Source organism: Loxodonta africana, chromosome 4, assembly GCF_030014295.1.
Source record: "Loxodonta africana isolate mLoxAfr1 chromosome 4, mLoxAfr1.hap2, whole genome shotgun sequence".
In the NCBI taxonomy this organism is placed as follows: domain Eukaryota; kingdom Metazoa; phylum Chordata; class Mammalia; order Proboscidea; family Elephantidae; genus Loxodonta; species Loxodonta africana.
The window spans coordinates 121010914-121023199 of NC_087345.1; positions in this window are offsets into that span (position 1 = coordinate 121010914).

Below are 12286 nucleotides of genomic sequence, written 5' to 3' on the forward strand. Positions count from 1 at the left end.
CTACGTCGCTTAATATTTTCCCCATAGAATCCTTCAGTATTGCAACTCGAGGCTTGAATTTTTCTTCAGTTCTTTCAGTTTGAGAGATAGGGAACGTGTTCTGTTCTTTTGGTTTTCTATCTCCAGGTCTTTGCACATGTCATTATAATACTTTAATTTCTCTTCTCAAGCCACCCTTTGAAATCTCCTGTTCAGCTCTTTGACTTCATCGTTTCTTCCTTTCTCTTTAGCTACTGGACGTTTAAGAGCAAATTTCAGAGTCTCTTCTGACATCCATCTTGTTCTTTTCTTCCTTTCCTGTCTTTTTAATGACCTCTTGCTTTCTTCATGTATGATGTCCTTGATGTCATTCCACAGCTTGTCTGGTCTTTGGTCATTAGTGTTCAATGTGTCAAATCTATTCTTGAGATGGTCTCTAAATTCAGGTGGGTTATCCTCAAGGTTGCTCTTTGGCTCTCTTGGACTGGCTCTGATTTTTTTCGGCTTCAAATTGAACTTGCATAAGAACGATTGATGGTCTGTTCCACAGTCTGCCCCGGCCTTGTCCTGACTGATGATGTTGAGCTTTTCCATGGTGTTTTTCCACAGATGTAGTCAATTTGATTTCTGTGTATTCCGTCTGGCTAGGTCCATGTGTATAGTTGCCATTTATGTTGTGAAAAAAGGTATTTACAATGAAGAAGTCATTTGTCTTGCAGAAGTCTGTCATGTGATCTTCAGCATCATTTCTATTGCCAAGGCTATATTCTCCAACTATCAGTCCTTCTTCTGTGCTTCCAACTTTCCCATCCCCTTCACTATAAATGCAGAAATCTCTATTAAAAATGCATATTTTTAAGAAAAAAATGAAGTGGCATATTTTTTTAGTGCGCGAGGAAATTTTGTAGTCATTTCTTGTCCTACAAATGATGACACTTCTATGAGTCATAAAGTATAATATAGAAAGTTATTGAATTAAGCAAACTAACATTTATACTTCACATTAATGCATTACCTATATAACGTAAAATACATATATACTAAAATGTATATGACATATAAAGGTATATATGCACATAAAATACAAACTGGGATTTTGTACTTGGTATGTGTACGACTTTAGCTTGCTACACAAGGCAGCATTTTAGTTATATCCTCCCTAACTCCCAGAGTTGCTCATGGGTGTACCGTCAGTGAAGTCCTCCTTGATGCTCCTGTGTTGCTGCCAAAGGTCCAAACACTAGCCGTGGTAAGTGTAAATCAGGAACCAACAAACATTTAACATCTGCTTGTTTGCAACCAGTCTAAATGTAAAATAAAAAACATTTAAAAATATCTAAGATGCACTAAAGAAAACTCTATGACAATGTGGTGCTATAACTACATTATTAATGTATTTTGCTTTCTAAGGTCAATATTTTCTCTTTGATTCTTTGTTATCAAAGGTAGAAAGCCAACAGAGATAGTCATATATTTCAGAAAGTAGATTCCTTTTCAGAATGGATGAGGGGAATTACTTCTGATGAAGACAAAAGTTCTTAAATATTCTTAGTCAACACGATAAATTCATATATTTAGAAGGAAAAACAAGAAAAGCTCCTTCTAGATCAACTTGAAAGCAACATCATATTTATTTTTAATTATTTTTACCAAACTTCTCAGGCCATACTAGTACTTCTTCCCAACAATGCCAGAGTTTTCATTCTAAGCTTGAGCTATCCTTAATCTCTAAAGAGTCATTATTGGATAGATCAAAGATACTGCTTAGGTACATAGCATTTAAAATATGACAAAATATTTTCACAAATAATTAACTCAACAAATATTTATTGAGCACTGATGTGAGCCAAGTGCTTTATCAGACACTATATTAAGCCAAAACAGAAAAGATCCGTATTCTCAGAAAACTTAAGTGTATAACTTCATCTGAAGTAAGTTATAATAAGTAATAGGCATTAATCAAATAATCATACAAATGTAATTATTATTTTTTTTATTTAATGTGGCTAAAATCATCTTTAAATATACTACTGATTTGGCTTACATAGAAATTCAAAATATGTCCAGTATGAGAAAAAAATGCCTCTGTCAAAATCCAAGAGAAAATTAAAACAATAAATGGGGAAATATTTGTGACATCTAAGGTAAATTTCTGCTGATTAAGTGTGCAAGAAGAGAGGAACATAGCAGTATAAAAATTTATACTGTGATGTCAGAAAGGCTTGAAGGGTCTTTCCTGAAGAAGTGGCCTGGGCTAAAGTGTGGAAGGAAGAGTTAGAATTGAAGTTAACTGGAGGAAGAGAGGAGCACCCCAGGCAGAGAGAACAGTGTTGAGAAGTGCCGGGGCAGAGGCAAGGGTGCGCAGTGAGCGTGGAATGCTGAAAGAACACTAGCTGGAGTCAAGTCGTCATGGAATAAGATGGTATGAGATAGCTCTAGAGAAGAAATATAGAAAAATTGGGGCTTGTAGGACCTTTAAGCCTTTTAACAAATTTTTCATTTATTCCACAAACCATGGAATGTCTTTGAAGTTTTGAAATAGAAGTATGGAATGATTAGGTTGATGTTTTAGGAAGATCACTTATATCACAAGATGAGGAATGGATTGGATGAGGACCTGCACTGATGGAGAGGAAATTATAGGGATTCAAAGAAAAAATGATCAGTGCTTGGATGGTGCCAGTGTTGGTGGAGGGGAAAAGTGAACAGATTTGAGAGATGTTCAAATACATGATTATAGCAATTACTCTATGAGGTTTTTATTATAATTTTGTAGTTAAAGAAAATGAGTCTAAATAAAAAGAGTCTAAATGATTATTCTGGTGTCATAGAGTCAATAAGCGATAGGGCAAGGTTTACAGTCCAGATCTTGTGACTCCATATTTATCACTTTTTCTATCATTATTAGTGTTCTGAATCTCTTTATGGAGGATCCCAATGTTGAAAGCCAATAAGAGGAGATAATTTTAACTCACTACTATCCTACTCACACTTCTGACATAATCTTACTATACTGTATTTTTTGGACAAATTAACTCAGGATTACTCTTTATATCTCAATTAAAGGCTCAAAGTTTACATAGCCCCAAAGAACTGAGCATGGCAGGGAAAGTCACCTGTTAGAAGTGTCTATTTAAAAACATATTATGAGGTGGGGGCCAAGATGGCGGACTAGGTAGACGCTACCTCGGATCCCTCTTGCAACAAAGACTCGGAAAAACAAGTGAATCGATCAAGTACATAACAATCTACAAACCCTGAACAACAAACACAGATTTAGAGACGGAAAACGAACAAATACGGGGAAGCAGCGATTGTTTTCAGAGCCTGGAGCCAGCATCCCAGTCAGGTAACCTTTGACGCCCGATTTAGGGCAGAGCCCAGGGGAGCTGACGGTACAAACAAGGGGCCCAGCCCTATCCCCCAAACTCACCCTGGGAGGGGGCCCAACCGGTTTGCTTCCCCCCCCTTTTTTTTTTCTTTTGGTCTTTTCCTAACCCACTCTTTCGGCCTGAGACAAGGAACAACAACAACAACAACAAAACCCAGGGGCCAAAAATCCACCCCTAATTGGACTAAAAACACAGAACCAGCTACAGCCAAGCATATATGATCCAAATCTCAGACTTTCATCCTTACAGGGAATAAGGTGGTGGTTATAATCCAAAGGCAATTCTGATAGGGATCTGACTGCATTTGTTTTTAGCGGATTTTCTGGAAAAACTAGTTTCCCAGTGATGGCTCGGAGACAGCAGTCCATATCAAACCACATAAAGAAGCAGACCATGACAGCTTCTACAACCCCCCAAACAAAAGAATCAAAATCTTTCCCAAATGAAGATACAATCCTGGAATTATCAGATATAGAATATAAAAAACTAATTTACAGAATGCTTCAAGGCATCACAAACGAAATAACGCAAATTGCAGAAAAATCCAAGGAATACACTGATAAAACTGTTGAAGAACACAAAAAGATTATTCAAGAACATAGTGGAAAAATTAATAAGTTGCAAGAATACATAGAGAGACAGCATGCAGAAATCCAAAACATTAACAATAAAATTACAGAATTAGACAACGCGATAGGAAGTCAGAGGAGCAGACTCGAGCAATTAGAATGCAGAGTGGGAAATCTGGAGGGCCAGGGAATTAACACCAACATAGCTGAAAAAAAATCAGGTAAAAGAATAAAAAAAAATGAAGAAACCCTAAGAATCATGAGGGACTCTATCAAGAAGGATAACTTGTGTGTGATTGGAGTCCCAGAAAAGGGAGGGAAGACAGAAAACACAGAGAGAATAGTTGAAGAACTCCTGACAGAAAACTTCCCTGACATCATGAAAGACGAAAGGATATCTATCCAAGGTGCTCATCGAACCCCATTTAAGATTGATCCAAAAAGAAAAACACCAAGACATATTATCATCAAACTTGCCAAAACCAAAGATAAAGAGAAAATTTTAAAAGCAGCCAGGGAGAAAAGGAAGGTCTCCTTCAAGGGAGAATCAATAAGAATAAGTTCAGACTACTCAGCAGAAACCATGCAGACAAGCAGGGAATGGGACGACATATACAGAGCACTGAAGGAGAAAAACTGCCAGCCAAGGATCATATATCCAGCAAAACTCTCTCTGAAATATGAAGGCAAAATTAAGATATTTACAGATAAACACAAGTTTAGAGAATTTGCAAAAACCAAACCAAAGCTACAAGAAATACTAAAGGATATTGTTTGGTTAGAAAACCAATAATATCAGATACCAGCACAACACAAGGTCACAGAACAGAACATCCTGATATCAACTCAAATAGGGAAATCACAAAAACAAATAAGATTAATTAAAAAAAAAATACTCATAACGGGGAATCACGGAAGTCAATATGTAAAAGATCACAATAATCAAAAAGTGGGACTAAATATAGGAGGCATAGAACTGCCATATGGAGAGTGATACAAGACGATATAGAACAATACAAGTTAGGTTTTTACTTAGAAAAATAGGGGTAAATAATAAGGTAACCACAAAGAAGTATAACAACTCCATAACTCAAGATAAAAACCAAGAAAAACGTAACGACTCAACAAACATAAAGTCAAACACTACGAAAATGAGGATCTCACAATTTACTAAGAAAAACGTCTCAGCACAAAACAGTATGTGGAAAAATGAAATTGTCAACAACACACATAAAAAGGCATCAAAATGACAACACTAAACACTTATTTATCTATAATTATGCTGAATGTAAATGGACTAAATGCACCAATTAAGAGACAGAGAGTCTCGGACTGGATAAGAAACACGATCCGTCTATATGCTGCCTACAAGAGACACACCTTAGACTTAGAGACACAAACAAACTAAAACTCAAAGGATGAAAAAAATATATCAAGCAAATAATAAGCAAAAAAGAAGAGGAGTAGCAATATTAATTTCTGACAAAATAGACTTTAGACTTAAATCCTCCACAAAGGATAAAGAAGGACACTACATAATGATAAAAGGGACAATTGATCAGGAAGACATAACCATATTAAATATATATGCACCCAATGACAGGGCTGCAAGATACATAAATCAAATTTTAACAGAATTGAAAAGTGAGATAGACACCTCCACAATTATAGTAGGAGACTTCAACACACCACTTTTGGAGAAGGACAGGACATCCAGTAAGAAGCTCAATAGAGACACGGAAGACCTAATTACAACAATCAACCAATTTGACCTCATTGACTTATACAGAACTCTCCACCCAACTGCTGCAAAGTATACTTTTTTTTCTAGCGCACATGGAACATTCTCTAGAATAGACCACATATTAGGTCATAAAACAAACCTTTGCAGAGTCCAAAAACATATTATGAAGTAACATTAATTAAAATTATGAAATATTTAAAATAAAAATATTAAATATTTTGAAAAATAAGTTTTTAAAAAATGTTAGTGATCTTAAAACTAAATACATGAAAATATTTTATATTAAAATAATTAAATTTTAAAAGTTGACTATTTAGGAGAGGCGGGGCCAAGATGGTTGACTAGGTAGACGCTACCTCGGATCCCTCTTGCAACAAAGACTTGGAAAAACAAGTGAATCGATCACATATACAACAATCTACGAACCCTGAACAACAAACACAGATTTAAAGAGTTGACCTGAGTGACAGAGACAGAGAACGAATAACTACGGGGAAGCAACGACTGTTTTCGGAGCCTGGAGCCAGCATCCCAGTCAGGTAACCTTGGCGCCGAGCTTAGGACTGGGTGCAGGGGAGCTGAACACGACATCTGTGATGGCGCAAACATGGGGTGCAGCCCTAGCCCCCTGAACTGACCCCAGGAGGGGGCCCAGCTGGTCTGCGTGCACGGCACAGCCACGCTGCTGGTGGGAGGAGAAGTCCCTGGGAGGCAGTGACTGGTTTTGGAGCTGGGAGTGCAGCGTCCCAGCAGGGGAACCTTGGCGCCGGGCTTTGGACTGGGCACAAGGGAGCTGAACACGGCATCCAGTCACAGCACAAACATGGGGCGCAGCCCTACTTCCCTGAACTAACCCCGGGAGGGGGCCCAGCCGGTCCGTGGGGGCAGCGTGGCACCACGGCTGGCGGGAGGAGAAGTCCCCGGGAGGCAGCGACTGATTTTGGAGCCGGGAGTGCAGCGTCCCAGCAGGGGAACCTTGACGCTGGGCTGTGGACTGGCAGCGGGGGAACTGATGCGGCTTCTGCGGGCCAGACCCTCGGGGGCAATCTCTACCCAGCGAGCACACATAGTCGACATGCCCCTTGGGAATCTCAGATAAAATAGTCATCCCAAACAAGATAAGCAACTTTGGCTATATCCTGGGGTGCTGTTCTCTCCTGTTTTCCTGAACTCTCCCCTCCCCTTCCCAGGCGGCTTCATTAACATTGGAATTTCCTGAGCCAGAGGGAGAACGGCTCCGGCTCCAAGGCTTTTCTTTTCCCTTTTTTTTTTTTTTTGGTTTTTTCCTAACCCATTCTTCCAGCCTGAGAGAAGCAACCACAAAAAACCCAGGGACCAAAAATCCTTCCCTAATTGGACTAAAAACACAGAACCAGCTCCAGCCAAGCGTATATGATCCATATCTCGGGCTTTCATCCCTACAGGGAACAAGGTGGCTATTACAATGCAAAGGCAAATCTGATAGGGATCTGACTGCCTTTTTTTTAGCGGATTTACTGGAAAAGCAAGTTTCCCAGGTCTGATATCTGTGTTTATTCAACAGAGCCCTAACTGACCCACAACAGGGAACTGAAGGCTGAAGCTCCCCCCAGACCACCTAGCCTCTTGCCTTAGGGGTCTAAGGAGGGTGACACCTACCAATCTGTAGAGGTACTTGCATTGGGGGCCTAAGGTACAGGTGCAGAGCCCTCCCACCAAGGTGCTTTAGGAATAGAGACACACCTACCTCACTGACACTTGGGGAAAGCCTGTCAGCATCCTGCCCCCCCTGGAGTGTGAACCCTAGCTGCTAATAGAATCTGGTACACACAACTATCGCCACTACTTCTCAAGGTGGATAGGTGTTAGGGTGCAGCACACACTTGATGACCCAAAATCAGATCCTACACAAGAATAGTGAATAGACTCAGGCATATATATCTGGCAACAGCCCTAACCAGCTGGTAATAGGTCATAAGTAAGTCAAGGGCTACAACAATCAAGACAGCACAATCTAGTAGCCCATCCACGTATACTGAAAGAAAACAAAACAAGATAAGACTCAGTGAGCAACCATAGAATAAATCAGTACAATATCTTAGTGATGGCTCGCAGACAGCAGTCGATATCAAACCACATAAAGAAGCAGACCATGACAACTTCTACAACCCCCCAAACAAAAGAATCAAAATCTTTCCCAAATGAAGATACAATCCTGGAATTACCAGATATAGAATATAAAAAACTAATTTACAGAATGCTTCAAATTTTTTTTTTCAAGACATCAGGGATGACCTCAGAAATGAAATAAGGCAAACTGCAGAAAAAGCCAAGGAACACACTGATAAAACAGTTGAAGAACTCAAAAAGATTATTCAAGAACATAGTGGAAAAGTTAATAAGTTGCAAGAATACATAGAGAGACAGCATGCAGAAATCCAAAACATTAACAATAAAATTACAGAATTAGACAACGCAATAGGAAGTCAGAGGAGCAGACTCGAGCAATTAGAATGCAGAGTGGGAAATCTGGAGGGCCAGGGAATTAACACCAACATAGCTGAAAAAAAATCAGATAAAAGAATCAAAAAAAATGAAGAAACCCTAAGAATCATGAGGGACTCTATCAAGAAGGATAACTTGTGTGTGATTGGAGTCCCAGAAAAGGGAGGGAAGACAGAAAACACAGAGAGAATAGTTGAAGAACTCCTGACAGAAAACTTCCCTGACATCATGAAAGACGAAAGGATATCTATCCAAGGTGCTCATCGAACCCCATTTAAGATTGATCCAAAAAGAAAAACACCAAGACATATTATCATCAAACTTGCCAAAACCAAAGATAAAGAGAAAATTTTAAAAGCAGCCAGGGAGAAAAGGAAGGTCTCCTTCAAGGGAGAATCAATAAGAATAAGTTCAGACTACTCAGCAGAAACCATGCAGACAAGCAGGGAATGGGACGACATATACAGAGCACTGAAGGAGAAAAACTGCCAGCCAAGGATCATATATCCAGCAAAACTCTCTCTGAAATATGAAGGCAAAATTAAGATATTTACAGATAAACACAAGTTTAGAGAATTTGCAAAAACCAAACCAAAGCTACAAGAAATACTAAAGGATATTGTTTGGTTAGAAAACCAATAATATCAGATACCAGCACAACACAAGGTCACAGAACAGAACATCCTGATATCAACTCAAATAGGGAAATCACAAAAACAAATAAGATTAATTAAAAAAAAAATACTCATAACGGGGAATCACGGAAGTCAATATGTAAAAGATCACAATAATCAAAAAGTGGGACTAAATATAGGAGGCATAGAACTGCCATATGGAGAGTGATACAAGACGATATAGAACAATACAAGTTAGGTTTTTACTTAGAAAAATAGGGGTAAATAATAAGGTAACCACAAAGAAGTATAACAACTCCATAACTCAAGATAAAAACCAAGAAAAACGTAACGACCCAACAAACATAAAGTCAAACACTACGAAAATGAGGATCTCACAATTTACTAAGAAAAACGTCTCAGCACAAAACAGTATGTGGAAAAATGAAATTGTCAACAACACACATAAAAAGGCATCAAAATGACAACACTAAACACTTATTTATCTATAATTATGCTGAATGTAAATGGACTAAATGCACCAATTAAGAGACAGAGAGTCTCGGACTGGATAAGAAACACGATCCGTCTATATGCTGCCTACAAGAGACACACCTTGGACTTAGAGACACAAACAAACTAAAACTCAAAGGATGGAAAAAAATATATCAAGCAAACAATAAGCAAAAAAGAAGAGGAGTAGCAATATTAATTTCTGACAAAATAGACTTTAGACTTAAATCCTCCACAAAGGATAAAGAAGGACACTACATAATGATAAAAGGGACAATTGATCAGGAAGATATAACCATATTAAATATTTATGCACCCAATGACAGGGCTGCAAGATACATAAATCAAATTTTAACAGAATTGAAAAGTGAGATAGACACCTCCACAATTATAGTAGGAGACTTCAACACACCACTTTTGGAGAAGGACAGGACATCCAGTAAGAAGCTCAATAGAGACACGGAAGACCTACTTACAACAATCAACCAATTTGGCCTCATTGACTTATACAGAACTCTCTCTCCACCCAACTGCTGCAATGTATACTTTTTTTTCTAGCGCACATGGAACATTCTCTAGAATAGACCACATATTAGGTCATAGAACAAACCTTTGCAGAATCCAAAACATCGAAATATTACAAAGCATCTTCTCAGACCACAAGGCCATAAAAGTGGAAATCAAAAACAGAAAAATTAGGGAAAAGAAATCAAATACTTGGAAACTGAACAATACCCTGCTCAAAAAAGACTGGGTTATAGAAGACATTAAGGAGGGAATAAGGAAATTCAGAGAATGCAACGAGAATGAAAATACTTCCTATCAAAACCTCTGGGACACAGCAAAAGCAGTGCTCAGAGGCCAATTTATATCGATAAATGCCCACATACAAAAAGAAGAGCCAAAATCAGAGAACTGTCCCGACAACTTCAACAAATAGAAAGTGAGCAACAAAAGAACCCATCAGGCACCAGAAGAAAACAAATAATAAAAAGGAGAGCTGAACTAAATGAATTAGAGAACAGAAAAACAATTGAAAGAATTAACAAAGCCAAAAGCTGGTTCTTTGAAAAAATTAACAAAATTGATAAACCATTGGCTAGACTGACTAAACAAATACAGGAAAGGAAACAAATAACCGGAATAAGAAACGAGAAGGACCACATCACAACAGACCCAAATGAAATTAAAAGAATCATATCAGGTTATTAGGAACAATTGTATTCTAATAAATTTGCAAACCGAGAAGAAATGGATGAATTCCTGGAAAAACACTACCTACCTAAACTAACACAATCAGAAGTAGAACAACTAAATAGACCCATAACAAAAAAAGAGTTTGAAATGGTAATCAAAAAACTCCCAACAAAAAAAAGCCCTGGCCCGGATGGCTATACTGTAGAGTTCTACCAAACTTTCAGAGAAGAGTTAACACCACTACTACTGAAGGTATTTCAAAGCATAGATAATGGTGGAATACTACCTAACTCATTCTATGAAGCCACCAACTCCCTGATACCAAAACCAGGTAAAGACATCACAAAAAAAGAAAATTACAGACTTATATCCCTCATGAACATAGATGCAAAAATCCTCAACAAAATCCTAGCCAATAGAATTCAACAACATATCAAAAAAATAATTCACCACGACCAAGTGGGATTTATACCTGGTATGCAAGGCTGGTTTAATATTAGAAAAACCATTAATGTAATCCACCATATAAATAAAACAAAAGACAAAAACCACATGATCTTATCAATTGATGCAGAAAAGGCATTTGACAAAGTCCAACACACATTTATGATAAAAACTCTCAGCAACATAGGAATAGAAGGAAAATTCCTCAACATAATAAAGGGCATCTATACAAAGCCAACAGCCAGCATCACTCTAAATGGAGCGAACCTGAAAGCATTTCCCTTGAGAACGGGAACCAGACAAGGATGCCCTTTATCACCACTCTTATTCAACATTGTGCTAGAAGTCCTAGCCAGAGCAATTAGGCTAAACCAAGAAATAAAGGGCATCTGGATTGGCAAGGAAGAAGTAAAATTATCTCTATTTGCAGATGACATGATCTTATACACAGAAAACCCTAAGGAATCCTCCAGAAAACTACTGAAACTAATAGAAGAGTTTGGCAGAGTCTCAGGTTATAAGATAAACATACAAAAATCACTTGGATTCCTCTACATCAACAAAAAGAACATCGAAGAGGAAATCACCAAATCAATACCATTCACAGTAGCCCCCAAGAAGATAAAATACTTAGGAATAAATCTTACCAAAGATGTAAAAGACCTATACAAAGAAAACTACAAAGCACTACTACAAGAAATTCAAAAGGACATACTTAAGTGGAAAAACATACCTTGCTCATGGATAGGAAGACTTAACATAGTAAAAATGGCTATTCTACCAAAAGCCATCTATACATACAATGCACTTCTGATCCAAATTCCAATGTCATTTTTTAATGTGATAGAGAAACAAATCACCAACTTCATATGGAAGGGAAAGAAGCCTCGGATAAGCAAAGCATTACTGAAAAGGAAGAAGAAAGTGGGACGCCTCACTCTACCTGATTTCGGAACCTATTATACAGCCACAGTAGTCAAAACAGCCTGGTACTGGTACAACAACAGGCACATAGACCAATGGAACAGAATTGAGAACCCAGATATAAATCCATCCACATATGAGCAGCTGATATTTGACAAAGGCCCAGTGTCAGTTAATTGGGGAGAAGATAGTCTTTTTAACAAATGGTGCTGGCATAACTGGATATCCATTTGCAAAAGAATGAAACAGGACCCATACCTCACACCATGCACAAAAACTAACTCCAAGTGGATCAAAGACCTAAACATAAAGACTAAAATGATAAAGATCATGGAAGAAAAAATAGGGACAACCTTAGGAGCCCTAATACAAGGCATAAACAGAATACAAAACAGTACCAAAAATGATGAAGAGAAACCAGATAAC